Source organism: Macaca fascicularis, chromosome 3, assembly GCF_037993035.2.
Source record: "Macaca fascicularis isolate 582-1 chromosome 3, T2T-MFA8v1.1".
In the NCBI taxonomy this organism is placed as follows: Eukaryota; Metazoa; Chordata; class Mammalia; order Primates; family Cercopithecidae; genus Macaca; species Macaca fascicularis.
Genome location: NC_088377.1, coordinates 3133560 through 3158783, shown reverse-complemented (window position 1 = coordinate 3158783; position 25224 = coordinate 3133560). Strand labels below are relative to the sequence as shown.

Below are 25224 nucleotides of genomic sequence, written 5' to 3'. Positions count from 1 at the left end.
GGCAGCAGGGGCTGTGGGGCCCGCGAATGCTGGGCCTTGACTCTCCGTGTTGAGGTCCCGCCCCTGTCACTGGCCTGGAGACGGCTCCCGCCTGGCTGAGCGTGAGCTAAATCCAGATAAACGGGTTGGTGAGATGGCGCTCCCAGCGGGCTCCCAGCGTCTCATTAACCTCATAAATGCAACGGACGCTGTCTGGGCTGCAGGTGACAGACGCGTTCTCTGGAGCACTGACAGCCCAGGCGACAGCCCAGGCGTGCCGGAGAGAGAGGACTTGAGTGTCTGTCCTCCTGGAACCCAGGGTGCCTTGTCCTGGTGGTTCTATGTGCGTCGTCCAGCCATGTTTTCAGGTTCAGGAAGTCACGAATCACAGTGTTTTTGAAGAAAGTGGGGAATAGTTGTCAACCATCACTCCACAGAGAGTCTGAGGCAGAGAGAAGTCAGGTTCCCCTTCCAGGGTACCCTGCCTCTGGGGACGCAGTCATGGGAGGTCTTGGGGCAGAGCCGCCGTGCAGTGGGGTGGGAGGCTCAGGTACCAACACCAGTGCAGCCCGGTTCCCCGTCCTGGGCCTGCCAGTGACTTTGTGGTCCTGGGCAGGATTATTTTCAGAGGCAGTGGAGCTAGCGGGACAGAGCTGTGCTGAGTGCTGAGGGATCATTTGTGTAAAGCACCTGCCACTGAGTGTGACCTCAGGGTTGCCCGTGCGACCTCAGCGTGGCCCATGGGACCTCGCCGTGGTGTCTCAGCAACATCATCTTTCTTACTGTCCCTGTTCTCTGGGCCTCTCTCAGACCTTGGGGGCACCAAGCTCTGCCCAGTGAACTCAGAGGCTGCAGCCCCCGATTGTGGGTGTCCACAGTGGGCAGGCCTGGGGGGGTGAGGGTGGGTGGGTGTTTCTGCTGGGATGAGGGGAAGGCGGGGATGAGGTGGGGGTGCACACCTGGGCTGAGGGGGCAGAGGGAAGCAGGGCTTGCTGGTACATTCCCAGGGGGCCGCTCCAGGGTCCAGCTTCCCCACCCTGGGGCGGCAGGAGGCGTCTCCTCATGGTCGCCGCGGTGGCCCACGGCAGGCTGGCGTGCTCAAGCTGCTGGTGACAGATGCAAGGGGCCTGCTGCCCTCTCCCCTCGGGTGGATGCCACCTCCTTCCTGCATGTTCCTGTTCCGCATTACAGGTTGTTTTTATGGCCCCCCCTACGTAAGATCCTGGGGCAGGGGCTGTGAGGGCTCTAGAGTTCGGGTGAACGCACGTCTGAGGCTCGTCAGGGACTCAGCGTGGGGCCCTGGGTGGATTTGCCGTTGCCTTTTCTCGACGGCCCCATGACTGGACAGCCCAGCTGCTCTGCAGGTTGGTTTTCCGTCCAGACCCGGGGTCCGGGCGGATGCTGGACGAGGCGGAGTGTCAGCGAGGGAAACAGTGACCTTTTAGAAATGGTGTCAGGGACACCTGCGTGCTGGTCCTCCCATGTTCCCCGCGTCTGGTGCTAGTGACCTCCCACTGCTGGGGTGAGGGGAGGTTAATCACACCTGGAGTTTCGTTCAGTCACTTGTGTGAGAAAGGGAATGAGGAATCTTCATGGGGTTTATCTGAAGAAAGATTTCATTGACATCCTAAAAACATGCTATTTTATGTTGCGGCTCAGAGGAGGCCTCCAGGAAATTGCATCAACAGACACTCGGTTCTTCTCTTGTAATAGTTTTGTATAAATCATTCAGTTTTCAGGTCCAGGGAAATAATCTGGAGATTTTGTATTCCTGTGACATTTGCTTGGGTGTAATATGTTCACATGAGCTTTATTCTTCTTAACCTTAAAAAAGAGATGTGGAGGTAAAAACTGAAGAGCCACATGGAAGTAGGACACCACATCGGCCACGTTAGCGGGACTCCCAGGCAGAGAACTGCCACGTGCTTCGGCTTTGATTGACGTTGAGCGTCCGCAGCCACCAGCATGGTTGTCAGGAGTCAGACAGGGCAGCTCCCATTCATCAGAAACACCACTGGAAGGGGATTTTGGCAAAGGTCTTATACCAAAATCCGTTATTTCAAAATAAGTAAAACCATAATTCTAAACATTCTAGGTTTGCTGTAAAGAGCATGGTGAAAAGCTCCAACTATCTCAGTGTTCCATACAGGTTCTGCTTTTTACCTGAAGAGGATCTCGTGTGTGTGTGTGTGTGTGTGTGTCTGTCTGTCTGTCTGTCCGTCTACCTACCTACCTACCTGTCATCTATCTATAATTGACAAAATATAATTGCGTATATTTATGGAGTACCGTGTGATCTATGTGTACATCGTAGAAAGATTAATTAAGCTAATTAACGTGTCGATCAGCTCACCAACATCATTTTTTGTGGTGTGGATGTTAAAAATCTATTCTTTTCCCGATTTTGAAATACAATACGTTATTGTTAACTGGTCGCCACACAGCACGGCTGATCACGAACACGTCCCTCCGGTCTAACTGAAACTGTTCCCTTTGATCAGCACCTCCCTTGCCCATCCTTGCACAAGCCCCCAGCCCCTGGTAACCGCCGTGCTCCTCTCAGTTCCAGCCAGATCTCTGTTTCCGACTCCTCGTGTGAGTGAGGCCATGCAGGGTTTGTCGTTCTGTGACTGGCTGATTACCCACTTAGTGTCAAGTCTGCCTGGTTCGTCTGTGATGTTGCCAGTGACAGGACTTCCTTCTTCCTTATGGCCGAATAATAACACTGTTACCACCACACGCTTGCTATCCATTCGTCTGTTGGTGGGCACCTGGGCTGCCTCCATCGTGCGGCTGTTGCAGGTGGTGCTGCAGTGAACGAGGGTGTGCAGGTGTCTCTTCGGCACACTGGATTCAGTTCCTTTAGATACATACCCAGAAGGGGAATTGCTGGACCTTACGGTAGTTCCTTTTGTTTTCTGAGACAGAGTCTCGCTCTGTCGCCCAGCCTGGAGTGCAATGGCGCAATCTTGGCTCACTGCAACCTCCGCCTCTTGGGTTCAAGCGATTCTCTTGCTTCGGCCTCCCGAGTAGCTGGGATTACATTTGCCCGCCACCATGTCTGGCTGATTTTGTATTTTTAGTAGATATCGGGTTTCACCATGTTGGCCAGGCTGGTCTCGAACTCCTGACCTCAAGTGATCCCGCCCACCTCGACCTCCCAAAGTGCTGGGATTACAGACGTGAGCCACCACGCCTGGCCGGTAGTTCCATTTTTGACTTTTGGAGGTCCCTCCAGACAGTTTGTGTAGTGGCCCACTGATGGACCCTCTCTCTCCCCCACAGTGTGCCAGGTCCCCTTTCTCTGTGTTCTCATCAACACCTGTTACATTCGTCTTTTTGATAATAGCCATCTGAACGGCATGAGACGACCCCTCCCTGTGGCTTTGATTTGCTTCTCCCTGATGGTTAGTGATGCCCAACAGCTCTTCGTTAACCTGCTGGCCATCGGCGTGGCTCCTTCCGAGGCACAGCCGTTTGGGTCCTTTGTCATTTGCTTTCTTGCTAGTGAGTCTGAGCCCCTTTATCCCGTGGATGCTGGGCCTTCATCGGGCATGTGGTCTGCAGGGTCTTCTCTCGCTGGAGGGTCGTCTCTTTACCCTGTCGCTCCCTTTGTCATGCAGAAGCTATTTAGTCTGCCGCAATCCCAGTGGTCTGTGTTTGCTTTCGTCATGTAGTTTTTAAAGCTCTGCCATCTGTTTCCTCCGTGGGGAAAGGTTTGGGAGTATCGATGATGTCATCACACTCCTGGCTGCTTCTTGGCATTTTCCATGCCCAGCATTGTTCTCAGTGCACCCCGGGGGTCTTTGGCTCTCCACAGCCTGCTGGCGTCCGTGTGTTGTTATTCTTTATGGTTGAGGAAACTGAGGCACAGCTTGGAAGCAGTTGGGCGCTGGTGTTAGACTCCAGTAGTCTCGGCATGTAGCAGCGAGTGAGGGAGGGGCAGCACATGGGAAGGGTGAGGGGAGAGTCAGGAGAGAAGGACGCCGCATACCAGATACCCAGAGGCCCCGGCGGCCTCCATCCAAGCACAGGCCCAAGCACCAGCTGCAAGAGCCAGAGGACGGCGCTCCCACGCCTGCTGCAAGCCTCACGTGGAGAGTGGATGGTGGCATCGAAATGCCAGAGGGTTAGAACTAAGTAGCTGGGCAGGGTCTGTGGGTGCAAGGCAGGAGGCCCTTGGTCTGGAACAGCCTGGGGGCCCCATGCGCTGGCCTGGTGTGGGCCGGCCGCGCCTGGTGTGCTGCTTCCTTTCTCAGTCGTGACCGGCTGCTGTACCGGGGCAGGGGCAATGGAGCAGGTGTCTGCCCCACATCGCTCATCCTTGGTGGTTTGGGTGATGAGGTTTTGAGACCTGGATGCTGGAGAACAGGCACACATAGGCGCACGGCATGCCAGCCCCCCAAGCACCAGCTCCCCATCCCAGCACCAGGCCCTGAGCACCAGCTCCCCTTAGCACCAGCTCCTCCCCAACCCCGAGCACCAGCCGCCCCCGCTGAGCACCAGCTCCCATATGCCAGCCCCCTAAGAACCAGCTCCTCAAGCGTGCCAGCCCCCCAAGCACCAGCTCCCACATGCCAGCCCCTTGAGAACCAGCTCCTCAAGCGTGCCAGCCCCCCAAGCACCAGCTCCCACATGCCAGCCCTCTCGCCGCAGTGTGCCCGTCCCCACCTCCCAAGGGCGGAAGGAGGGGCCTCCAGGCCTTGCCTTCCTTTGCTGTGCCCATGCTCAGGGATGGTGACTTCATAAGAGGCCATAGAGACTCCGCAAGTCCCCAGGCCGTCGGCTGCCTGGCCCTGGCCTGCGTGGCAGCGCAACCTCATTGGTAGAGTCAGGAGGCTGGGCCTCCACTAGGAGGTTATGCAGTCAGCATGGCTTAGGTGTCAGAGAGAGGAAAGGACCTGGAAGAAAAGAACTGTTTCCTTTAGACCCTGCAGGGTAACCGGAAGGTAAGACTAGGAGGTGTGCGGCAATGGTGGGGCGGAGGAGGGGACAGCGGAAACCTGCGGATGGGCGGGGTCAAGCCCTGGTCGTGAGCAGGACGACATTCAGGTAGTTGGGAGCATGAGGAGGCCACATGTCTGTGGTGGAGGAGCCACAGCACAGAGCAAGCCACACCGTGCCACCCACGTGCTGCCATATCATACCACATGCCTCTCACATGCCACCCACGCCACTCACACGCCACCCATGCCACTCACATGCCACCCACGCCAGCCACACGCCACCCAAGCCACTCACACACCACCCACGCCACTCACACGCCACCCACACCACTCACATGCCACTCACATGTCACCCACACTACTCACATGCCACTCACATGCCATTCACATGCCACCCACGCTACTCACATGCCACCCACACCACCCATGCCACTCACATGCCACCCACGCCAGCCACACGCCACCCAAGCCACTCACACGCCACCCACACCACTCACATGCCACCCACACCACTCACATGCCACTCACACGCCACCCACGCTACTCACATGCCACCCACACCACCTCGCCACTCATGCCACACATGCCACTCACATGCCAATCACATGCCATGCACAGAACCAGTGTGGAGGCTGGACAGAGGGACTTCTCAGCTGAGAGCATGAGGAAGCAGTGGGGAGCACCTGCCAATTCTGGAGAGCTCAGCAAAGTCACGAAAGTGCTGTGCTATGCTAGCACGCTTTGCTGTGTGGGCACTGGTTGATGTCACACACTGGGCCATGTGGTGGCCTTGAGTGGTGAGGGAGCAGGAGGCAGGCTCGGGACACACCACAAAAGCAAGTGTAAGAGCTGGGATTCCCAGGGGCAGCGCCCCCCAGTAGCAGCACCCAGATCCCGCCTCCCTCCAGCCCCAGGGAGGCTGAGCCAGGGTCCCCAGCTGGGAGTGCACCCAAGCGCCTGGCCCTGGCAGGCATGAAGCCGTTCAGGAGGAGGGCAGGGCCAGCATAGCCCACAATGACCCTGCAGTTTTTACAGTGAGAAGTGGCCTTAGAGGTCAGTTGACATCCCGGAGCGGCCTGCAGGGCGGCCTCTGCGCTCAGTACTGGGCACCGGCGCCTCCGTGGAGCTTGGAGAGACCTGAGGCCGGGCCCACAGATGCTCACCGCTCGGTACTGGGCACTGGCGCCTCCGTGGAGCTTGGAGAGACCTGAGGCCGGGCCCACAGATGCTCACCGCTCGGTAGGGGTGTTCTGGGGCCTCAGGCTGGGTCCGCCTGACATCTGGGGAATCTGTTATTCAGACATGGAAAGGGAATGACTCTCCCAGGAAGGCATTTTTTTTTTCTTTATGATGAGAAAGACAGTGACCCAGGCGTGGGGCAGGAAGGACAGCCTTGCTTCTCAGGCTCCGACAACCTGGCTTCATCGTCGCAGGCCGCCACGGAGGAGCTCGGCCTCGGGCCCACAGCACCTCTCCTACTCTGGAAATTAAGGAGTGGAGAAGCCTCAGCCACGGCTCGGGGCTTGGGGCAATGCCCCGGCTCTCCAAGTGCGTTAAGCACACGGATCATGCCAGGCTTTTTCCCTGATGGCGGCTCGAGTTGGAAGCCAGGGTGTTGAACGGTAGCAGAGCCCGCCCAGCTGTTCCTAAGCCAGGTCTAGGCCCCACTGCAGGGTCACACGGAATGCTCACATGCTGCGGCCCTGGCCCTGGCTCCCACACCTGCAGCTCGGGCGCCCCTGGGACAGCCGGTGGGGTCAATCCGCTCACTTCAAAGAGGGGGAGCCAAGGCCAGGGAGGTCAGGTGACCTGCTGGGACCCCAGCTCTGCAGCCCAAACAGGCCAGGACTGAAGCAAAAGCAGAGAGAGGGGAGGACAGTGCGGCCCCAGCCCATTGTGCCTGACGTCGTGCCGCCTGGCACCAGGCCTGCAACCCCAGCCGGGCTCCTGAGCCTCCCCTAGCAGTGGCAAGCGCGGCATTGTCTACCGAGGGCTGTGGACTTTTCTGTGGGCACACCTGCAGTGTTCATCTGTCTGAGAGTGGACTCCTGTCTTCCGTGGGGCCAGTGCCTCTGCCCTCCTGGCACACGGCCGCAGTGCCTCCCTCCAGAAGAATGGCCTGGGAATCAGAGCTGTAAGTTTTAGTTGTCTCCTCATGTACAAGGATTTTCTCCAGCAGAGGAAGACACAGTGAGAGAATCAGGTGGCATGCTGGTAACGTCTGTGTTCAAAGACCTGCTTGTGAATGAGCTCTGCCCCGTAACAGTTCTGTTCTATCACAGCTGAAACGCTCACCCGACTGCTGCCCACAAAGACTTCAGACACCTTGGCAAAAACAAGACATCTTTTCCTTTCCTTGACCGCAGCTCTTGGATGGAGGCGCGGAGGCCTAGTGCTTCTGAGTGGAGCCATGCCTGGCGCCAGCCTGGCTGTCCAGCGTCAGCTCCGCCTGGGGTGGCTCTCAGGCCTCTGTGCCTCAGCAAAAAGGGCTTCCGTGTGTATCTGCAACTGCACGGCCTGTTTCCTTGCCCTAAAATGAGCTAAAATCTTCATGATGTGAACACGCTTTTTTCCTCTTTCTAAAAAAAAAAAAAAAAAAAAAAAAAACATATTAAAATAGGCTGTGGGTCCCTGGGATGCTGGTTCCCCCAAGCATTTTTCTCTAATAGAAATCTTTGGTTTTGTTTTTAAAAGGAGTTCTCCATTCACGTACTGTTCTGAATGGTAGCCATGTCTGCTTTAAGATAAAAGAACACCCCCACCTGCAAACCTGAGTGAGGCTGGCCCTCCTGGGTGGGGGAACGTTGACCCTGTGGCTTCCCGTGGCCCTGGAGAAAACTGAGGCTTGCTGTTATCACAGGGGTACCCATGGGTGACTTTCAGATTTGGGGAAATGCAAAGCATGTAGATAAGAAGTTGGCCCCTAGATATGTGTGAGTCCCAAAGGCCCACTCGATGGGGCGCTGATGGATGAGCTGAAAGGAGCAGAATCTGCCTTGAGCTGACCTAGGTGGGAAGCCCCAGAGGTCAGCTCCTCCGTGCTGGCCTTTACTTGGCTTGGCGGAGGCACGCGAGGCCCCGGCTATCTCCGTTCCTCCTCTGGGCCACCCTCCGGGTTGCTTTCCACTGTAGGCCTGTCTCCTTGAGGTGACATCGTGGCTGCCTCTGCACCAGCCATCACATCTTGATACAGTGAAGTCTGATGTCAGGAAAAGGGAGTTTTTTTGTTTTGTTTTGTTTTGTTTTGTTTTTGAGACGGAGTCTTGCTCTGTCACCCAGGCTGGAGTGCAGTGGTGCAATCTTGGCTCACTGCAAGCTCCACCTCCTGGGTTCATGCCATTCTCCTGCCTCAGCCTCCCGTGTAGCTGGGACTACAGGCGCCCACCCACCGCACCCGGCTAATTTTTTGTATTTTTAGTAGAGACGGGGTTTCACCGTGTTAGCCAGGATGGTCTCGATCTCCTGACCTCGTGATCCGCCTGTCTCGGCCTCCCAAAGTGCTGGGATTACAGGCGTGAGTCACCGCGCCCGGCTGTTTTGTTTTGTTTTTCTGGAGACAAGGTCTCCCTCTGTCACGAAGGCTTAAGTGCAGTGGTGCAATTGTGGCTTACTGCAGCCTTGAACTCCTGTGTTCAAGTGATCCTCCTGCCTCCGAAAGTGTTGAGATGACAGGCGTGAGCCACCGTGCCTGGACAGGAAAAGGGAAATTTCTTTTTGCAGCCTTTTGTCAGGGACTGAAACCTTTCTGAAGCTCCGATAGACTCCTCTCTCTCTCATTAACTATCTCTAAGGCAGTCATTAGGATGCATCCCATGAAACCGATGACTTCTGCATAGCCGTTGCCTTCTGTACCTCAGGCAGGGTCTTGTTAGAAGAAGTGCTATCAGGGAAACCCACCCCTGATATTTAACATGGGTTCTTTTCTGTTTCCCCATGTGTCAGCTGGTCTGAGAAATAAAGGGAAAGAGTACAAAAGAGAAATTTTAAAGCTGAGCGTCCAGGGGAGACATCACATGTCCTCAGGTTCCGTGATGCCCCCTGAGCCATAAAACCAGCAAGTTTTTATTAGCAATTTTCAAAAGGGAGGGAGTGTACGGATCGGGTGTGGGTCACGGAGATCACATGCTTCAAGGGCGACAAAAGATCACAAGACAGGAGGTCAGGAGATCACAAGGTCAGGGCGAAAGTAGAATCGCTAGTTAACTTCCACGTCCAGCTGTGCACGCACTGTCATTGATAAACAGGTTCAAGAGCAGAGAACCGGTCTGACTAGGATTTGCCAGGCTGGAATTTCCTAATCCTAGCAAGCCTGGGGGCACTGCAGGAGACTGGGGCGAGTTTCATCCCTATCTACATCTGCATAAAGGCAGATACTCCCCGAGCGGCCACTCAGAGGCCTCCCCTGGGAGTGCATTCTTTTCCCAGGGCTGTTAATTATTAATATTCCTTACTGGGGAAAGAATTCAGGGATATTTATCTTACCCGTTTTCGGTAATAAGAGAAATATGACTCTGTTCCGCCTGGCCCACAGACAGTCAGGCTTTAAAGTTATCTCCCTTGTTCCCTGAAAATCACTGTTATCCTGTTCTTAAGGTGCCAGATTTCATATTGTTCAAACACACATGCTCTACAAACAATTTGTGCAGTTAACGCAATCATCACAGGGTCCCGAGGCGACATTCATCCTCCCCAGCTTATGAAGATGACGGGATTAAGAGATTAAAGTAAAGACAGGCATAGGAAATCACAAGAGTATTGATTGGGGAAGTGATGTGTCCGTGAAATCTTCACAATTTATGTTCAGAGATTGCAGTAAAGACAGGCGTAAGAAATCATAAAAGTATTAATTTGGGGAACTAATAAATGTCCATGAAATCTTCACAATTTATGTTCTTCTGCCGCGGCTTCAGCCAGTCCCTCCGTTCAGGGTCCCTGACTTCCCGCAACAAAGTGCCAGGCAGAGATTGTGTGGGCAGCCGGTCGTTTTTGCATATTTTGGGGTGACTGTGCAGACAGTGCTGGACTAAGGAAGTTGTGTGGGTCGTCACTGCAGAGGGAGGAGGAAGCAGCTCTCCTTTTGCTGTTGCCTGGTGGGAGGGCTGCGATTCTCCTCCCTCCCCGACTTTCTGTCTCTCTCTCTCTCTCTCTGTCTCTCACACACACACACACACACACACACACACACACACACACACACACACACACACACGTTCTCTTGGGTTTCTTGGCCTGCTGACAGGATTAAATGAATGTCTTGGTTCCATGGTGTGCATTCACACTAGAGAGCTAAGTTGGTTAACATTGCTCACTGGGATAGAAGGAACGTACTGAGGAACGTACTGAGGGTTAGAAGTCAGAATTCTTGAATCTGCAAATCTTTTTTTTTTTTTTGAGACAGAGTCTTGCTCTTGTTGCCCAGGCTGGAGTGCTCACTGTAACCTCGGTCTCCCCGGTTCAAGCGATTCTCCTGCCTCAGCCTCCTGAGTAGCTGAGATTACAGGCATGCTAATTTTTTTTGTATGTTTAATAGAGACGGAGTTTCACCGTGTTGGCCAGGCTGGTCTCTAACACCTGACCTCAGGTGATCCACCCGCCTCAGCCTCCCAAACTGCTGGGACTGCAGGCATGAGCCCCCGCACCCAGCCTGCAAATCTTCTATTTTGTTTAGACACTAACTCCAGTCCTATAAATAGTCATCCAATATTTCCAATATTTCCAGTAAATGGTGCGTCTCATATTGATCTGCCTGGTTGCCTTACCGTGTTTGTTATGTTGCTGTGTAGAGTTACCCACAAACTTAGCAGTGAAAACAACAGACATCTATTATGTCACACAGCTGCTGAGGGTCAGGAATCCAGGAGTGGCTTAACGGGCGATTCTGGGTGTCACATGGAGTCACATGGGGTCAATGTGTTGGCCGGGGGTGCAGTCACCTGAAGCCTTGTGAGGGGGAAGGAGGGCTCCCCCAGGCCTGGGAAGGGTGTGGCTGCCCCATTGCGCTCTCTCCTCCACCAGGTTCACAGAAGTAAAGGCTGAGCATGTCAGGACTGAGCTGGGCGAATGATTCCCGCCTCTCAGTCCACAGCTTCCCACAGAGCACGAAGGGGCCGCACCAGGTCTGGGACGGGGCTGCGACCAGGCTGGGGGAGCGTCCTGGGCAAACTGCTGGTGACACGTTCTTTGCGTCTGGTACCATGGGAGACGCATGAGCAGTGACTTTCACTTCATCCCACTGAGGCCTCGTGACCCTGAGTGAGAGTGCATTGGTCGGGACTCCTGGGGCTCTCCCTTAGTAACACCCCACCCCCGTCCCCGTGTGCTGTCGAGGGTCCCCAGGGGCCCCCCCTTAGTAACACCCCACCCCCGTCCCCGTGTGCTGTCGAGGGTCTCCAGGGGCCCCCCCTTAGTAACACTCCACCGCCATCCCCATGTGCTGTCGAGGGTCCCCAGGGGCCCCCCTTAGTAACACCCCACCACCATCCCCATGTGCTGTCGAGGGTCTCCAGGGGCCCCCCCTTAGTAACACTCCACCCCAGTCCCTATGTGCTGTCGAGGGTCCCCAGGGGCCCCCCCTTAGTAACACCCCACCGCCATCCCCATGTGCTGTCGAGGGTCTCCAGGGGCCCCCCTTAGTAACACCCCACCACCATCCCCATGTGCTGTCGAGGGTCTCCAGGGGCCCCCCCTTAGTAACACTCCACCCCAGTCCCTATGTGCTGTCGAGGGTCCCCAGGGGCCCCCCCTTAGTAACACCCCACCGCCATCCCCATGTGCTGTCGAGGGTCTCCAGGGGCCCCCCCTTAGTAACACCCCACCCCAGTCCCCGTGTGCTGTCGAGGGTCTCCAGGGGCCCCCCCTTAGTAACACCCCACCCCAGTCCCCGTGTGCTGTCGAGGGTCCCCAGGGGCCCCCCTTAGTAACACTCCACCCCCGTCCCCATGTGCTGTCGAGGGTCCCCAGGGGCTCTCCCTTAGTAACACCCCACCCCGTCCCCATGTGCTGTCGAGGGTCCCCAGGGGCCCCCCCTTAGTAACACTCCACCGCCATCCCCATGTGCTGTCGAGGGTCCCCAGGGGCCCCCCTTAGTAACACCCCACCGCCATCCCCATGTGCTGTCGAGGGTCTCCAGGGGCCCCCCCTTAGTAACACTCCACCCCTGTCCCCGTGTGCTGTCAGGGCCTCCTGCCCCCCGGAGGTTTCCCAGGGTGACGTGTGTTGTCGGGGTCTCCTGCCCCCCTGGAGGTTTGACGTGTGTTGTCGGGGCCCCCTGCCCCCCAGAGGTTTCCCAGGGTGACGTGTGTTGTCGGGGTCTCCTGCCCCCCTGGAGGTTTGACGTGTGTTGTCGGGGCCCCCTGCCCCCCAGAGGTTTCCCAGGGTGACGTGTGTTGTCGGGGTCTCCTGCCCCCCGGAGGTTTCCCAGGGCGACGTGTGCTGTCGGGGCCCCCTGCCCCCCAGAGGTTTCCCAGGGTGACGTGTGTTGTCAGGGTCTCCTGCCCCCCTGGAGGTTTGACGTGTGCTGTCGGGGCCTCCTGCCCCCCGGAGGTTTCCCAGGGCGACGTGTGCTGTCGGGGCCTCCTGCCCCCCGGAGGTTTCCCAGGGCGACGTGTGCTGTCGGGGCCTCCTGCCCCCCGGAAGTTTCCCAGGGTGACGTGTGCTGTCGGGGCCTCCTGCCCCCCGGAGGTTTCCCAGGGTGACGTGTGTTGTCGGGGCCTCCTGCCCCCCGGAGGTTTCCTAGGGCGACGCTCTTGTCCCTGGGTCCTTTGATCTCATCTGCCTAGTTTCGCCTTTGAACTCCTTCATTTCAGATGGGTGGGTTTCAGGCTGGAGAGATGTGGAGGGACGTGCCTGACTTCCTGGAGGATGAGACTGGCCCACCCCACAGCTCTTCCAGCATGGGGGCCCCAAACACCCGGAGCACCGCCATGGGTGGGACCGGGAGCACCACCGTGTAGCAAACCTTGCTGCAGTTTGGAGCGAGTTTCGCGGGCGCCTGGCCTGTGCGGCAGGCTGGGTGGCTGTTCCCTGTTGAGCCCCACATGCAGGGCGTTTGCCTCTCTCTTGGAGACCTTTTCGGGATCTTTCTAGCCCACGGCTGAGCACAGGGTCAGCCTCACCGACTCGCCCCCAACCTGGCTCCTGGGCACACTGGTGTTGTGGGGAGGAAGATGTGGGCGTTCTCAGGTCCCCGGTCCCAGGGCTCCGTGCTGGGCGGGGCTCGCTGACCTGCATCCTGGCTGGCCCCTGACTCTGCCTGTTTACAGCGAGCAGCTCCGGGCTGAAAGCTGCTTATTGGATTAGCCGGTGCCCCAACGGCAGAGCCCGCGGCCGTGCACAGGAGGAGGGACCCGTGTGTATGTCCCGCTTCCGCGTGCTCCTGGGGTCCCTTGAGTTGGTCCCTGTGGCTGACAGTGCTCACCACACAGGGGGCACCCGGGAGTGCCCGGCACCCACTTCCTGCTGAGCAGATGCTTTGGGTGGCCACGGCCCCTGCCAAGCCTGGGCAGCTCAGGCCAGCTCCTAATCCCTCCGCTTGAACTCGGCTCCTCACCCTTTGGCCAGGCTGACACCTGCTCCCCACAGGCCCTTCTCGCCGGCCTCAGGCAGCACAGGACCAAGGGCTGAAGATGCTGAGCAGCTACCCGGCCTGCCTCTTCTCAGGGATCTGTGTGGCCCTGCTGGCGGTGGCTTTGGCCTATTACTTCTACTGGTGAGCGAGGCTGGGGCCTGGGGGCCTGGACCGTCCTGGGGGCTTTTACTGTGTGCTCCCCTCCTCTTCCAGCTCTGGACCATTCTCCACGTGTCAACAAACCCTGCCTAGCCCTTTGCAGGGGAACTCCTGGGAGGTAGGGAAGCAGGGGATGGCAGGAGCTCATTCTGATCCCGCCTGGGGTCCTTGGGCGGCTTTCCCATACTTCTGCAAAGGGTTTTTTGTTTGGAACATTCTTGAAGGAGCTCAGAGGTTTCATACCATCTGGGCGGTGTTGGTAGATGCCTGGGAAGGACGAGTGCCTGATGCATGGGCACTGACTCCCGTTGCCTCCCGAGGCAGGTGCTGTAGCGGTGGCTGATTTACATGGTGATCTGCACCCTGAGCAGAAAATGCGTCGTTCCCATCAAAGTGGCACTGCTGTGTCACACCCATCGCCTGATGGGCTGGTTTATGGTGATCGCGGGCGATTTCCCGGCTGCCCTTGACCAGAGTCCCTCCCGGCTCTAACTGCAGAAGCTGAGAATCAGCAGGCGTCACAGATCACAGATCACGCTGGCCTAGGGTTTCAGAGCCTCCGTCCCAGCCCCGCTGTGTCTCCAGGCTGGGATTAGACGGGGTGTTTGTGCTCCGGGCCTCCAGTGCTCATTGGTAAAACGGGACACTGATGCCACCTGCCCTGTTTCTGCAGAGGGTCAAAGGGCACAGGATGAATGTCAGTCTCTGTCTGTGGGATGTGTGATGATGGTGCCATGTGGTGCAGGGGGCAGTTGGAGGGACCCAAAACCCCAAGTCTGGGTGCCGACTTTATTTTCCAGAGCCAGAGAACAGGGGTGATTTCCTAGGAAGAGACCACAGCTCCCCTGGAGGTTCCACTCTAGACTGTGTTTGTTTTTCTTGGTGCACACTTGGCCAGGAGCTGCTTCTCTCTGACCTGGAAGCTTTCTCTTCTATAGATCCGATTAATGCACTTCCATTGCTGACGGCGGGGAGGGTCACTGCAGGTGGCTCAGGCAGGAGGCTGCCCAGTCTTCCCCACTACTCAGTTTATGTGAAAACGATTGATACTATTTACAAAGAGGTTTACCCAGAGCCAAAAGACAAAATCCTAAGGCTGAAGCAGGAGGATCCCTTGAGCTCAGGAGGTCGAGGCCACAGTGAGCTGTGATTGCACCACTGTACTCCAGCCTGGGCAACAGAGCGAGACCCCATCTCTAAAAAACAAACAGAACCTAAGGGTGGAATTTAGGAGACGGATTAGCCCGGGAACTGGGGCGTCTGAGAGTCTGAGCGAGGGGGCGGTCATTGTTGAGGGTTCCCAAGCCCCAGGAGCAACCACTCACTCATCCTCAACCTGGGGCCACCGCGAGTGTGACGGGGGCCACGTACACAGGGCAGGCTGGCCCCGGTGAGCGGGTGACTCTGGCGGCTTCCACGGGCTGTTCCCGGCACCTGGGCAGAGGCATGGTATCAAGTCCTTTCTTGGGATTCATGGCTGAGCTGTGCAGTTTTGCAAATGCTCAAAATGATGGAAGACCTGTTACATGCTGGGAAAAGAGCGCCTCTGTCTGGGAAAAGTGCGGCCTTGCACCTGAGCAGCTGCTAGTAATTGGCTTATGCCAAGCCTCTCAGCTTCAGCCTGCTGACCAGGTGGCAGGGGACTGGCTGGGCCACCTCCTCGCCCACGGCGTTTCCAAGGACGCGCATTTCTCATTTGCCGTCAGGTCTTCGGTAAGTCACCTGTGGAATTCGAGGCGTGGTGGCCTGCGCCGTGGCAGCGTACCCACAGGTGCCATTTAGTTGCACTTGCAGTGCGACCTGGGAGCTTCCGGAACCTATGGGCTTGTGAGGTCCCTGTTGATCCCGTTTGACCTGGAGGGCCACAGAGGTGGCTTGGCTTTTTTGTGGGGACAGAGATGTTGCGCCTCGCGGTGGGTGCTGGGCCTATAATAGGGGCGATTCTGCATAGGTGGCACCACGGGTCCGGGGAGGCCTCGCCAGGCCCTCCCAGAGCAGGAAGGAGGGCTGGCCACCATGTGGTCTCCACTCGCCAGGAGCCTGGGAGTCTGGCTGCCCACCCTACATTCGCCACACGTGCCCAGGCACCAGGCGACGGACAGCAGGGAGCCCGTGATGCCAGCTCTTCCTGGAGACGCCTGCCCCCGCGGTGGCCATTGGTGTCCAGTGTGTGACTCTCTGAGCATGGGGTTCTGGACCAGGAGCCCTCTGTGCTCGGTGCACGGTGAGAAGAACTCCCTGAGCATGGGGTTCTGGACCAGGAGCCCTCTGTGCTCGGTGCACGGTGAGAAGAACTCCCTGAGCATGGGGTTCTGGACCAGGAGCCCTCTGTGCTTGGTGCACGGTGAGAAGAACTCCCTGAGCATGGGGTTCTGGACCAGGAGCCCTCTGTGCTCGGTGCACGGTGAGAAGAACTCTCTGAGCATGGGGTTCTAGACCAGGAGCCCTATGTGCTCGGTGCACGGTGAGAAGAATGGCGAACGGCTTCTCGTCCATCTTCTGAGACCTGCTCTTAATGGGCAGCAGGGGCTCCGAATGCTGAGAAAACCCCACAGGCGGCGGCTGGGTGCCCGGCCCTGCAGCCACGCCTGCCAGCGGTCGCCCCAGGGTGCAGCAGTCACCCTGGGCTGCTGGGGTCAGGTGGGGTCTTCTCTGTAGCCCCCTTCGGCGGCTCACTTGGCAGGAGAAGGGTGGTGGGGTGGTGCCATTGCCTCGTCTGGGCTCAGGGAGACCTGGCAGGACCTCTGTTCTGTCTCCCATCACCTGCGTTTTATAAAGAGAAACAGCCATCCTGGCAGCCCTCAGAGCCCCTTGCCTGTTGGAGATGGTGGAAGACAGGCCGCGGGGCCCCGTTCATCTGGCATTTCCACAGTGGAGGGAGGGAGGCCCGCTCCCCAGGGCCAGGTGGCCAGGGTGCGTGGTCACCCTGGGACATCATTTTCTTTTTTTCTTTATTTGTGGGATGGAGTCTCGCTCTGTTGCCCAGGCTGGAGTGCAGTGGCACGATCTCAGCTCACTGCAAGCTCTGCCTCCTTGGTTCAGGCCATTCTCCTGCCTCAGCCTCCTGAGTAGCTGGGACTACAGGCACCCACCATCACACCCGGCTAATTTTTTGTATTTTTAATAGACAACATTATTTTTAATAGAAACAGGGTTTCACTGTGTTGGCCAGGATAGTCTCAATCTCCTGACCTCGTGATTCGCCCACCTCAGCCTCCTGAAGTGCTGGGATTACAGGCGTGAGCCACTGCACCCGGCCGGGACATCATTTTCTACTTGTAAACCAGAAACCTCCTTCCTCCCTCCTGCCCTCCTATAGGATTTTATTGATCGCCTACTGTATACCAGGCACTGGCTAAGCCCTGCACACACAGTGGTGAGCAGGCAGTCCCCACCCTCCTGGGGCCCAATTTCCCAGAACCCTCAAGAGAAAGCCAGTCCTCAGGTGTCAGCAAGTTTCACGTTCGGCTTCGGCTTTCAGCCATTCCTGCCTCCAGGCCACGCTGAGAGTCTGCTGGCTTCGGCTTTCAGCCATTCCTGCCTCCAGGCCACGCTGAGAGTCTGCTGGGGCGCCTTGGTTCCCTGCGCCCGTCCTGCCAGGCCTCAGCTGCCACCGCCTGCATCCTGGAGGAAGGGGGCTGCAGCTGCACCCCAGGAGGTTGGAGTCGGGGTGGGGCAGGCCTCGTGCTGTTGGTGCAGGATGGGCGATAGCAGTAGAGGCAGCTTATTGCCACATCAGGAGAGGCCAGCGCGTTTACAGCAAGGCCAGAAGCCTGCGCCGTGTTTAAGATCAGGGTGAGAGGGAGACAGGGAGGGAGCGTTCCACTGCCTGAACCACTTTCCCGCCACGTGCGTCTTTCACCTGGAGTGGAGGGGCGAGTGCCTGGGCCCAGTGGTGGCAGCTTCAGGAGGGTTCTGTGAGGCTGCCTCAGGAAGCAGGGGTCCTGGCGGAGCTGGGCGTTCTCCTGGGCGCCCTGAGGACAGCAGCATCCACTTCAGGCGCTGCCTCTCTAAGGAGCCACACCTCCCTCTCGGGTCAAGTATGAAAACGAGCCGCAGCATCACGTGTGCCAGGGCCCCAGCATTTCACCCACGTGGCAGAATCTGCTCCGAATGTCACAGCCTCCCCCCTCGGAAATGCAGGCTGAGTGGAGGCCCCGGCCCTTGCCGCTCTGGAGCGATGGCTATTTCAGGCTCCAGGAGGCTGCAGAGTGGTTCTCGGGCTGGCCCTGCATTGCGGCTGGGCAGGGGCCACACGTCCCTCCCCCTGGGCCCCGGTTGCCTGGAATCTGGAGCAGAGAGAGAGAGGGAAGGTAACAGCGTGGCCTGTACATTCCTGCCTGCGGGCACTGGCCTTGCTGTCCCCGGACGCTGCCTGTGGACTCTAGGGCCCTCTTTCCTGGAGAGGAGGCCGCGGGAGTAGGCGCGGGCAGATCCGGGCAGCCGGCAAGGCCGTCCCTCCTCCTAGTGGCACTGATTGACAGGCGAGAAAGATGGAGGCTTGTTCCCCAGAAAAGCACAGAAAACCAGGCTTGTTCCTCAGACAGGAGACGGATGTGCCAGGAGGCAGGCAGGGGGACGTCTGCGCTCGGCCTCTGTGCAGTGGGATTATTAGTGACAAATTCCAGAACAAAACTTGGGTTTCATCTAAGCTTTCTGGGGATTTGGGGAAAGCAGAAGAAAAGAGGAAGCCCAGGAGGAGGTCAGTACACGGTGCCAGGAAATGAGGAAAAGCTCAGATGTGCAGTGTCAGCGCTTTTCCATGAATCACCTCTTACCTCTAGAACAGTGAATGCAGGAGGCGTCCAGGTGCGTCCACATGCCCTCAAGGGCTCCCCTCCCCAGCCCGCCTGGAGGCATCGTCACTGACTCAGCTCCGGCAGGCAAGGGTCTCTCAGGGTCCACCACTGGGATTGACGCCAAATCAGGCCCTTTCTCGGAAGCCCAGAGGGCAGGCAGAGCCGCAGCCACAGTTTGGAGGCATCTGCTGGGCTAGCGCAAGTTTTAACAGCACCTGTGATAAGGTGGGGCAGCGTGGGTGGCCCTGCGGGTGGCGGTTTGCGTATGTGCACGTCCAGCCAGCTCTGTTTTCCAGTCTGGGGACTATGGTGACAGGAAGTAAAAAGCCTGCGGTTTGGCCTACGGGGTGCTGGGGTCATCCCTGGGGTCGCACCTCAGCTACCGGGCTTGGGGGTTCTGTGTACGATTCCAGGGGAGACCCACAGCCCATCGCACACCTGACAGCTGTCACCCTAAAGAAAATTCGGCTGAACTCTGTGCACTGGAGACTGTCTTCATTACACATTTCATTTCACTTCACGTTTTATTGGTCTGAGTAATGGTTTAGAAACTATCTTTTACTTCAAAATGTTTGTGCCGCTGAGATTTTCTGAGTTTATATCCGGACAGGGCGCCGTAATGATAGACGACGGCCGAGGTGCAGGGAACCCTGGTTCTGTGGCTCAGGACAGGTCTGGCCTTTCTGAGCCCCGTACCCAAAGAGAGCCCCCTTCCAGGCACCCGTGTCTCGGGTCGCCGCTGGCCCTTTGAGGTGACACTCCGCAGCTCTTGCGCTGTGCAGGCCAAGGTGGCTGTTCTGAAACATACTCAGTTTATTCCATCTTGAATCAATGCATTTTTTCAAATCTGTGGCTCAGGGTGCCTGTTGAATGACCAATGTGGCATTTGAATCTGTAAATAACGAGTACACCTTTAAGGTCCATACACTCTTTGTTTAAAACCTTGTGGAATGCCTACATCATCTCAGGTTTGCACAGAAGCAAGGCTTTGTCAGGGCTCATCCCCAGGCATCCCTGTGGGCACCTGGTAGGGGCTGGACGGGGGTCACGAGGAGAAGCCAGCAGGAGGGTGGGCCCTCCACCTCGTCCCCGCAGGACTCCCTGCTCTCCCCAGATACACTCAGCCTCCACCGGGACTCAGGGGTTCCAGCCGAGCTTCTCTTACCAACCGTGCCCCGTGACTGCCTCAGGGACAGAAAGGCTCCATCCCATCCCCCTGCAGGCCCCGTCTCTCCCCAGCTCAGTCCCATCCGCCTGCAGGCCCCGTCTCTCCCCAGCTCAGTCCCATCCGCCTGCAGGCCCCGTCTCTCCCCAGCTCAGTCCCATCCGCCTGCAGGCCCCGTCTCTCCCCAGCTTCCAGTTGGCTGTCCTGCAACCTCAGGTCTCTGATGGGATGAAGCAAAGTCGAGAACTTATGGTTTGTCTGGCTTTATTCTTTTTTTTTTTTTTTTTGAGACGGAGTCTCGCTCTGTCACCCAGGCTGGAGTGCGGTGGCCGGATCTCAGCTCACTGCAAGCTCCGCCTCCCGGGTTTACGCCATTCTCCTGCCTCAGCCTCCCGAGTAGCTGGGAGTACAGGCGCCCGCCACCTCGCCCGGCTAGTTTTTTGTATGTTTAGTAGAGACGGGGTTTCACCGTGTTAGCCAGGATGGTCTCGATCTCCTGACCTCGTGATCCACCCGTCTCGGCCTCCCAAAGTGCTGGGATTACAGGCTTAAGCCACCGCGCCCGGCCTGTCTGGCTTTATTCTTGTGAGAGTGGGAGTGACAAGCTCGCTACATCCCCAGCAGAAACCAGAATTTCACCTCCTACAAAGCTTGGTAAATTACAAAATATAATGAAAAGTGCATGAGGCCGGGCGCGGTGGCTCACACCTATAATCCCAGCACTTTGGGAGGCCGAGGTGGGTGGGTCACCTGAGGTCAGGAGTTTGAGACCAGCCTGGCCAACATGGCAAAAACCCTTCTCTACTAAAGATACAAAAGTTAGCCAGGAGTGGTAGCCTGCGCCTGTAATCCCAGCTACTCGGGAGGCTGAGGCAGGAGAATCACTTGAATCCAGGAGGCAGAGGTTGCAGTGAGCTGAGATCACGCCACTGCACTCCAGCCTGGGGACAGAGCAAGACTCAGTCTTAAAAAAAAAGGTGCATGAGACATTGATGACCAGTTTAATGAGCAAGTATGCAGCAAATGTCCGTCTGTTTCTATAGAGTAAAAGTTGTTATTATAATGCATAGTTCATTGTAAGAAAATTATGTCCAGGTCAACTTAGTTGTGACTGTTTTATGTGTGCGTGCATGTGCGTGTGTGTGTGTACATGGGTGTGTGTGTGTGTTTTGGAGTGTGGTCCCCACAAATCTGCCCCTACCCTTGGAAAATGCTCTTCTGCCCTGGCGCATGGCCGTGCCCTGATGTGGGAAGCGCCTGCTGTGCCCTGCAGGCCCGCAGACTTGTCACAAGTCTATTGTGTAGTCATCAGGCCCTGGGAGCTTTCCACATCCCTCCACCTCCCACCAACATCACCACTCTCAGGCCAGTGAGACCGTCACAGCACCCCAGAGGAGACAAATTCTGGGGCTCAGAGAGCTGGGGTAAGTGATGGCAGGGTGGGAGGCTGGAGGTCCTTAGCCAGCAGCCTTCCCACCCCGGGCCACCGGCACCCCCATCCTCCCCTCATCCTGCCCAGCTCCACCCTCCTCCCTGCCCTCTTCCTGCCAGGGTTTGCAGTTTACACTGGCAGTGATGCAGTGGCAAGCACGACTCGGGGAAATAACTCTAGGACCCTGGTCTTTAGTTCCCATTCCCGGTGAGACAGTACCTGGGGGGGAGCTTCTCCCCCTCTTCGGAAGTGGCCTGGGGGTCTAGGGCTGCTGATCCAGCCCAGAGCTGCAGCCAGGAGAACGTGCGACTGTGTGGGTCTCATAAGAGAGACCTACCAGGGCTGCCAGGCGGAGCTTCTGTTTGGCCTTTGCCTGCTGGAAACATCGCAGTTTCCTCTTCACTGAGTCCAGAGTCACGTCCACCTCGGGCCCATCCAGCGTCTGTCGGGGCCTTGATTCTGAGACGACACTGTTTGCTGAAGTGCTGCATGGACTGTCTTTCAGGGGTGCCATTGTTCTCTCAGGAACTTTAAACGGAGGTGGCACGTAACGCGTGTGGACTAAGAAGCCATATGCTGCTGTTGCTTTGTGTTTTTTTTTGAGACGGAGTTTCAACAAAAACCACCTCCCGGGTTCAAGCAATTCTCTTGCCTCAGCCTCCCGTGTGGCTGGGATTATAGGCGCCTGCTACCACACCTGGCTAATTTTTTGTGTTTTTAGTAGAGATGGGATTTCACCCTGTTGGCCAGGCTGGTCTCAAGCTCCTGACCTCGAGTGATCTGCCCACCTTGGCCTCCCAAAGTGCTGGGATTACAGGCGTCAGCCACTGTGCCTGGCCTGTGCTGGCTGTTTCTCACAAATGTATGTATGTTGAATATGAGCCATTCACTTAGAAAGCATTGATCAAGCATCTGTGTTCTATGCCAGGCCCACGTGAGTAAGAGTCATAGCTGTCGATGATGTAAGGTGTGTTTTTGGCCAAAGGTAACAGAGATAGTGATTTAAACACTGTTACCTCTTGTCCTCCCCACCTCTTGAAGAGGGCAGCTGCTGGTGTGACCTCAGCTGCTCCCCAGACCCTAAGGGGACCTGGGACCTTCCACCTTCTACCAACAGCGTTGGTCTTCCGTCCTCACGCCTATGGGCTTCACGCTCCCATAGTGGCTCCTGTACCTTCAGACGCCATCTCCTTACTGAGGGAGGGAAGAACAACAAAGGGGATGACCAGAGGTATTTGTTTATTGTCTTAGGAAAGCAAAAGCCTCCCTTAAAACCCCTGCAGACTTCTCCCTGGCTGGACCCAGGGCACATGCCCATCCCATCCCTGGATCACTTGCTCAAAGAGGGGATGGGATTACCTTTATGGCTTCGATCTGGGGCTGGGCTTCCCTCCCATATTCAAGTGTGTGCACTGCCATAATAGCAGGAGGTTCTGTTACCAGCAAAGGGGGTGGTGGCAGGTAGGTGACCCACAGTGATTTGCAAAAGGCAGGGTTCTGTTATCCAGAATTGGAGGAGTGGTTTTAAGTATGTCATATAATTGTGCCTTTAAATCCATTGGTTGAGAAAATAGGCAATGCTAAAAGATTCTCATGAATCTAGCAGTGGTTTTAAGTTAATTTTGTGTTTTATTTATTTTATCAGTATCTAAATACAGTAGAAATATAAATACAATAGAAATGGAATGGATCATGTGAGATGTGTGTTGTTGACTAACCTGTAGTCAGTGCTTAGTGCACATGGGATCCAAGTCCCCATACAGTGGCTGCAGATCCACACCCTGCTCCAGGTGCCAAGGTGCTCTAGACAGCTGCTCCTAGTCAGTGGAGCATCGACTCTTTAGTCTCAATTGTTGGTCTGCATGTCTGCTGATAAGCCATTACTGTGCTATTTTAATTATTGAGGCTTTCTAGATGTTGTAATACATTTTAAGGCTATTTTCTTGTTCTTTTTCATGATTTTCTTGGCTTTTCTTTCCTGTTTAGTTTTCCATATGAACTACAGAATCAGCATGTCTAGTTCTGGGGCTGAGGGGAAGCTTTTGCTATTTTAATTAGGATTCAATTATATATTTAAATTTATCATTTATGTATTACTATCTAACAAACCACCTCAAAATGTATCAATTTGAAACAACCGCCATGTGGGGGGCCCTCAATTCTGTGGGTCAGCAATTTGGGTTGGGCTCAGCAACGTGGTTCTTCTGCTGGTTACCCCTGGGGTCACTGGAGTAGCTGCCGTCAGCTAATGCTGCCTGGAGAACCTCAGGTGGAATGGTCAATTTCTGGTTCATTTCTGCTCCATGTGGGCCCACCTTCTGGCAGGCTGGCCTAAGCCACCACCTCTGATGGCCACAAGGGTCTAAGAGAGTGGCAAGGCTCTAAAGACTGGCTTGGAAATCCTGTGACACCACTCGTACCACATTCTATTGATGGGGTGAGCTCTGAAGCCAGCCTGGGTTCAGAAGGGTGGGGAGTAGACTCTGTGTCTTGACAGGAAGAGCTGCACATTGCCAAGGGCATGTGTGCAGGGAAGGGATGGTTGCAGCCTGGTCACACGGGGTTTTTCCATGTGTTCAGCTCTGCTTTTGTATCTTTCAAGATGTTCTGTGTTCCTCATAGAGGCTTTATTTCCTCTGAAGCTTGTGTTTAGGTATTTTTTCTTTGTTTTTGCGATCTGCACTCTCCTTCAAGATACCTCCTGCTTTTGTGTGTTCCTGTGGAGGTGTGGTCTGCTGGGTCCCTCTCCTTGGCTCCTGAACACACAAGGAGATGATATATCCGTGTCCTCCCAAGCTGTAAGCACTTGCACTGGGCTGCGAACTTGCATCCCACTTGCTGTAGAAGGCAGCCCCGCCCCTAAACTTCCAGTTCCCTCCTCTCCCGCCTGCCTGAAAGGCACCAGCCAGGCAGTCTCGGAAGCCATGTGTTGAATGAAGGTGGTGGAGCCCCCAGAGCCTGGGCCCAGATGACCACGTGGGACAGAGCCACCAGTGACCTGGAACCATTAAGGGAGCAAGAGATAAACTCTGTGATCATCTTGGTCTCTTCTGACTGATTTAGAGGCCACTGCAGTCTGCATGTTGTACGTTATTCCCATCAGCATCACTATCAACTCTTGTTCCTGTTGCAGTGGATTTGGATTCTCCTGGGTATTGAGGCCACACAATTGTCTGCACAGACTGACAGTTTCACCTTTTCCTACCAGACTTTTAGGATCCTGCTAATTCCAAATGCTGATGAGGTTGGGCTGGCAACGATTTCATATTTTTCAGGCTTATGAAAAGATAAGGTGGTCTCTCTAAGTGAATTTACCCAAGAACTGAAGTTTGCCCTTTAAACCTCAAAATAGGATTGTGTTTATTTCATCTAAAATTTTACTTGAATGCTTAGTAGTACCTTTGCTGCTCACCAGACTTCTCAGATAATGTGGTGACTATGACACCGCTGTCTCTCAGCATTCCAGCGAGGTCAATGCGGGCCACGGTGGCCGCATTGTGCCCTCACACGTGATGTCGTTGAGAGCCTACAACCATGCCCCCGGTGCTCAGTGGCCTCCAAGGGGCCTCACGTCCTGGGCTCGTTTCTGCCCCAGGTGGTGCTGTCAGCAGCATGACTGCCTTCTGCAAGCCCCTCATCCCCATTCCCCAGCCCACACTTCCAATGAGCCGTGGGCCAGGAAACCAGCCCGTCACACTTGTCCACGCTGCATTTAAAGTGGGAGGAAGGAGGACCCAATGCGGGGCCCGAAAAGTCCACCGTGAGTGAAGTCTCTTTCCTTATGGGACACCTAGGCTAGCTGCTCAGAAAGTGTGTCTGGTTTATTTCCGGGTTCTTGGCAGTGTTCTGAATAGTAAGCATTGCCACCTAAATGAAGACCCTTTGAGATATCGCCGTGTCTCTACTGTTCCTGATGGTGGACTTTCTCCTCCAGCGTCTCCTGACAATACAGCGGAGCTTTCCCCAGCACGCTGAGAGCCAGGGCTCACTGCGGTCCCCTCCTGTGCAGCCGGCACACAAGGCCCTCCCATGCCACCACCTCCCAGGGGCCAGGTCTGCTCAGCCCACTACACCAGAGCACTTAGGTGCAGGGTGGGTGGGACAGAGAAGGAGAAGGGGGGAAGGAGGGAGCTGACAGCCGTTTCTCAGTTTGCCATTATGGACTTGGATTTGGATCA

At 56.2% G+C, this 25224-nt stretch overlaps 1 protein-coding gene across 8 annotated transcripts in view; it reads left to right on the top strand.

Moving 5' to 3' along the window:
* Nucleotides 1–25224, top strand: part of AGPAT3 (1-acylglycerol-3-phosphate O-acyltransferase 3) — a 122348-nt gene that overhangs the window by 59599 nt on the left and 37525 nt on the right. Inside the window, exon 1 of one of the 8 annotated variants that reach the window (XM_045389365.3) lies at nt 13237–13632. The exons of 6 other annotated variants lie outside the window; for them this stretch is intronic. The gene's annotated coding sequence lies outside the window, so the exon portion shown is untranslated. Of the gene's footprint in view, nt 1–13236; nt 13633–20910; nt 21039–25224 lie in introns of those variants that run through there. One more of the 8 variants, XM_045389364.3, reaches the window with a different exon arrangement.